This window comes from Oncorhynchus masou, unplaced genomic scaffold (genome assembly GCF_036934945.1).
Source record: "Oncorhynchus masou masou isolate Uvic2021 unplaced genomic scaffold, UVic_Omas_1.1 unplaced_scaffold_2907, whole genome shotgun sequence".
NCBI lineage: Eukaryota > Metazoa > Chordata > Actinopteri > Salmoniformes > Salmonidae > Oncorhynchus > Oncorhynchus masou.
The window spans coordinates 42501-48035 of record NW_027009328.1 but is presented as its reverse complement, the minus strand read 5'-3'; the positions used below and the strand labels follow the sequence as shown (position 1 = coordinate 48035).

General features: G+C 52.8%; 1 pseudogene; it reads left to right on the top strand.

Annotated features, from left to right (window-relative positions):
* The first annotated feature begins 101 nt into the window (after window positions 1–101).
* Window positions 102–5535, top strand: part of LOC135534003 (DNA replication licensing factor MCM3-like) — a 22426-nt pseudogene continuing 16992 nt past the window's right edge.

The window sequence follows — 5535 nt, the reverse complement described above, 5'->3', positions numbered from 1 at the left end:
GAAATACAAAACACCCTAAAAGTTGACAAAGTCCCGCCTAAAAAATATACACTTCACACAAACACTATTACTTGACTTGCATTATTACAAGACGTTGTTAAATGGCGTTTCTGTCAGGAAGTGAGAGGTTTCTGTCAGGAAGTGAGAGGTTTCTGTCAGGAAGTGAGAGGTTTCTGTCAGGAAGTGAGAGGTTTCTGTCAGGAAGTGAGAGGTTTCTGTCAGGAAGTGAGAGGTTTCTGTCAGGAAGTGAGAGGTTTCTGTCAGGAAGTGAGAGGTTTCTGTCAGGAAGTGAGAGGTTTCTGTCAGGAAGTGAGAGGTTTCTGTCAGGAAGTGAGAGGTTTCTGTCAGGAAGTGAGAGGTTTCTGTCAGGAAGTGAGAGGTTTCTGTCAGGAAGTGAGAGGTTTCTGTCAGGAAGTGAGAGGTTTCTGTCAGGAAGTGAGAGGTTTCTGTCAGGAAGTGAGAGGTTTCTGTCAGGAAGTGAGGCGTTTCAGTCAGGAAGTGAGGCGTTTCAGTCAGGAAGTGAGGCGTTTCAGTCATGAAGTGAGGCGTTTCTGTCAGGAAGTGAGACGTTTCTTCCTCTGTTCTCCAGGACCATCATGATAGCCTGTCAGGTGAAACAGATGAGTAAAGAAGTGTCTCCGCATTTCAGCGGACGACGCCGCCAAGATCAAACTCTTCAGCAAGTCAAAGCAGGTAAGGACCTGATACGCTTTCCCTCTAGCCCTCTAGTTGTCACCGTGGACACACCTCAATAGTGTCTCTTTCCTGATCTGACAAGACGGGATAGTCGCTCTGCGCGAACACTCGACCTGTCACCGTGGACACACCTCAATAGTGTCTCTTTCCTTGATCTGACAAGACGGATAGTCGCTCTGTTCGCGAACGCTTCTTCCTGAGGTCAAGGGGGATCGTCTTGCTCGAACGCATTCCCTCAAACGTCTGTTCATCCTGTCTCCTATCCAGGATGTGTTTGACCAGCTGGCCCGCTCCTTAGCCCCCAGTATCCACGGTCACGAATACATTAAGAAGGCCATCCTGTGTATGTTGCTGGGAGGAGTGGAGAAGGTTCTGGAGAATGGGTCACGTATCAGAGGAGACATCAATGTACTGCTCATAGGTACTGAGACGACATCTCTCTCTCTCTGTCTCTCTCTCTCTCTGTCTCTCTCTCTCTCTGTCTCTCTCTGTCTCTCTCTCTGTCTCTCTCTGTCTCTCTCTGTCTGTCTCTCTCTCTGTCTCTCTCTCTGTCTGTCTCTCTCTGTCTGTCTGTCTCTCGCTCTCTCTGTCTCTGTCTCTCTCTCTGTCTGTCTGTCTCTCTGTCTGTCTCTCTCTGTGTCTGTGTCTCTCTCTGTCTCTCTCTCTCTCTCTCTGTCTGTGTCTCTCTCTCTCTGTCTGTGCCTGTCTGTCTCTCTCTCTGTCTGTCTCTCTCTGTCTGTCTCTCTCTGTCTCACTCTCTCTCTGTCTCACTCTCTCTCCCTCCACTAGGTGACCCGTCTCTCTCTCCCTCCGCTAGGTGACCCGTCTCTCTCTCCCTCCGCTAGGTGACCCGTCTCTCTCTCCCTCCGCTAGGTGACCCGTCTCTCTCCCTCCGCTAGGTGACCCGTCTCTCTCCCTCCGCTAGGTGACCCGTCTCTCTCTCCTCCGCTAGGTGACCCGTCTCTCTCCCTCCGCTAGGTGACCCGTCTCTCTCTCCTCCGCTAGGTGACCCGCCTTCTCTCCCTCCGCTAGGTGACCCGCCTCTCTCCCTCCCGCTAGGTGACCCGTCTCTCTCCCTCCACTAGGTGACCCGTCTCTCCCGCCACTAGGTGACCCGTCTCTCTCTCCCTCCACTTGGTGACCCGTCTCTCTCTCCTCCACTAGGTGACCCGTCTCTCTCCCCTCCACTAGGTGACCCGTCGCCCTCTCCCTCCACTAGGTGACCCGCTCTCTCTCCCTCCACTTGGTGACCCGTCTCTCTCCCTCCACTAGGTGACCCGTCGCTCTCTCCCTCCACTAGGTGACCCGCCTCTCTCTCCTCCACTAGGTGACCCGTCTCTCTCCCTCCACTAGGTGACCCCCTCTCTCTCCCTCCACTAGGTGACCCGCCTCTCTCTCCCTCCACTAGGTGACCCGCCTCTCTCTCCCTCCACTAGGTGACCCGTCGCTTCCCTCCACTAGGTGACCCGTCTCTCTCCTCCACTAGGTGACCCGTCTCTCCTCCACTAGGTGACCCGTCGCTCTCTCCTCCACTAGGTGACCCGTCGCTTCTCCCTCCACTAGGTGACCCGTCTCTCTCCCCTCCACTAGGTGACCCGTCGCTCTCTCCTCCACTAGGTGACCCGTCTCTCTCTCCTCCACTAGGTGACCCGTCCTCTCTCCCTCCACTAGGTGACCCGTCTCTCTCCTCCACTAGGTGACCCGTCTCTCTCTCCCTCCACTAGGTGACCCGTCGCTCTCTCCCTCCACTAGGTGACCCGTCGCTCTCTCCCTCCACTAGGTGACCCGTCTCTCTCTCCCTCCACTAGGTGACCCGTCGGTGGCCAAGTCCCAGCTGCTCCGTTATGTCCTGCACACGGCACCCCGAGCCATCCCAACCACCGGCCGAGGGTCATCTGGGGTTGGCCTGACCGCTGCTGTTACCACTGACCAGGAGACTGGTATAGACACACACACACACACAGACACACAGACACACACACACACACACACACACACACACACACACACACACACACACACACACACACAGACATACACACACACACACAGACACACACACACACACACACACACACACACAGACACACAGACACACACACACACAGACACACACACACAGACACACACACACACACACACACACACAGACACACACACACACACACACACACAGACATACACACACAAGTTAAAATTTTACTGAATGAGAAAAATCATAGCTGACACAATAGTGTTATGAATGATCGTAAAACATTAAACAATTAAGTCGATAACTAAATCATACTGACAATGAAATAACAAATTAATTGAATAACTGAACGACCCAAAATGACTCACTGAATCCCCCCTCTCCGCATCTCTCTTTATCTCTCTCTCTCTGGCCATCTCTCTCTCTCCGCCCATCTCTCTCTCTGCCCATCTCTCTCTCCGCCCCATCTCTCTCTCTGCCCATCACTCTCTCTCTGCCCATCACTCTCTCTCTCCCCATCACCCTCTCTCTCCCCATCACCCTCTCTCTCCCCATCACACTCTCTCTCCCCATCACTCTCTCTCTCCCCATCTCTCTCTCCCCATCACTCTCTCTCTCTCCCCATCTCTCTCTCTCTCCCCATCACTCTCTCCCTGCCTCTCTCCGCCCATCTCTCTCTCTCTGCCCATCACTCTCTCTCTGCCCATCACTCTCTCTCTGCCCATCACTCTCTCTGCCCATCACTCTCTCTCTCCCCATCACTCTCTCTCTCCCCATCTCTCTCTCCCCATCACTCTCTCTCTCCCCATCACTCTCTCTCTCCCCATCACTCTCTCTCTCCCCATCTCTCTCTCTCTCCATCACCCTCTCTCTCTCCCCATCACCCTCTCTCTCTCCCCATCACCCTCTCTCTCTCCCCATCACCCTCTCTCTCTCCCCATCACCCTCTCCCCATCACCCTCTCTCTCTCCCCATCACTCTCTCTCTCTCCCCATCACCCTCTCCCCATCACCCTCTCTCTCTCCCCATCACTCTCTCTCCCCTACTCTGCTCCTCCTCATAAGGTGAGCGTCGTCTGGAGGCTGGGGCGATGGTTCTGGGGGACAGGGGTGTGGTCTGTATCGATGAGTTTGACAAGATGTCCGACATGGACCGCACAGCCATCCACGAGGTGATGGAGCAGGGCCGTGTCACCATCGCCAAGGCCGGTATCCATGCCAGGCTCAACGCCCGCTGCTCCGTGCTGGCAGCTGCCAACCCCGTCTACGGCAGGGTGAGTTTATAGTTCTGACCTTTGACACATAATGTCTTCCCTTTCTATTGTGTCTGAACACTTTGTTATAAAACATGTATAAAATTAACCTATCCTTCTTTTAACCCTCTCTCTCTCTCTCTCTCTAGAAGTTATCTAACCCTTTCTCTCTCTCCTCTCTCTCTTTCTCTCTCTCTGCCTCTCTCTCTCTAGAAGTTATCTAACCCTTTCTCTCTCTCTAGAAGTCATCTAACCCTCTCTCTCTCTCTAGAAGTCATTTAACCCTCTCTCTCTCTCTAGAAGTCATCTAACCCTGTCTCTCTCTCTCTCTCTCTAGAAGTCATCTAACCCTTTCTCTCTCTCTCTCTCTCTCTCTAGAAGTCATCTAACCCTTACTCTTCTCTCTCTCTCTCTCTAGAAGTTATCTAACCCTTTCTCTCTCTCTCTCTCTAGAAGTTATCTAACCCTTACTCTTCTCTCTCCTCTCTTTCTCTCTCTCTCTAGAAGTCATCTAACCCTTTCTCTCTCTCCTCTCTTTCTCTCTCTCTCTAGAAGTTATCTAACCCCTTCTCTCTCCTCTCTCTCTAGAAGTCATCTAACCCTGTCTCTCTCTCTAGAAGTCATCTAACCCTTACTCTTCTCTCTCCCAGTACGATCAGTATAAGACTCCTATGGAGAACATTGGCCTGCAGGACTCTCTGCTGTCTCGGTTTGACCTGCTCTTCATCATGTTGGACCACATGGATGCAGAGCAGGACAGAGAGATCTCAGACCACGTCCTCAGGATGCATCGATACAGAGACCCCCGCGAACAGGACGGGACAGGTAACATTCTGATACACCACTAGGTGGCAGTATAGCTTTCTCTCTGGTGAAAACAGACAGTGATCAGAGCTACTGGTTCTGCAGGCCTGATTCAACCTGAGGCAACCTGATTCATCCAACTACTTATCAAGGCTTTTATTATCTAAATCAGATGTTTTAGTGCTTGGCTTTATCAAAGGTCTGCATACCGGGTGGGGGGATAGGGGCCCGGGTGGGGGGGATAGGGGCCCGGGTGGGGGGATAGGGGCCCGGGTGGGTGGGGGGATAGGGGCCCGGGTGGGTGGGGGGATAGGGGCCCGGGGTGGGGGGGGGTAGGGGCCCGGGTGGGGGGGGGATAGGGGCCCAGGTGGGGGGGGGGGATAGGGGCCCAGATGGGGGGATAGGGGCCCGGGGGGATAGGGGCCCAGGTGGGGGGGGGATAGGGGCCCGGGTGGGGGTATATTTACTTTGTTTTTTTTTGCTGTTTTTCTTCAGAAGGTACATGTTTTAGTTGTTCTTTGGTCTTGATATATTTGAACACTGCTCATGGTGGGTCGCTGCTCAGCTTTTAATTAAATGCTAACCTCCCCTGTTATTGTAATGGTGAGAGGTTAGCATGTCTTGGGGGTATGATATAACATGCTAACCTCCCCTGTTATTGTAATGGTGAGAGGTTAGCATGTCTTGGAGGTATGATATAAAATGCTAACCTCCCCTGTTATTGTAATGGTGAGAGGTTAGCATGTCTTGGGGGTATGATATAAAATGCTAACCTCCCCTGTTATTGTAATGGTGAGAGGTTAGCATGTCT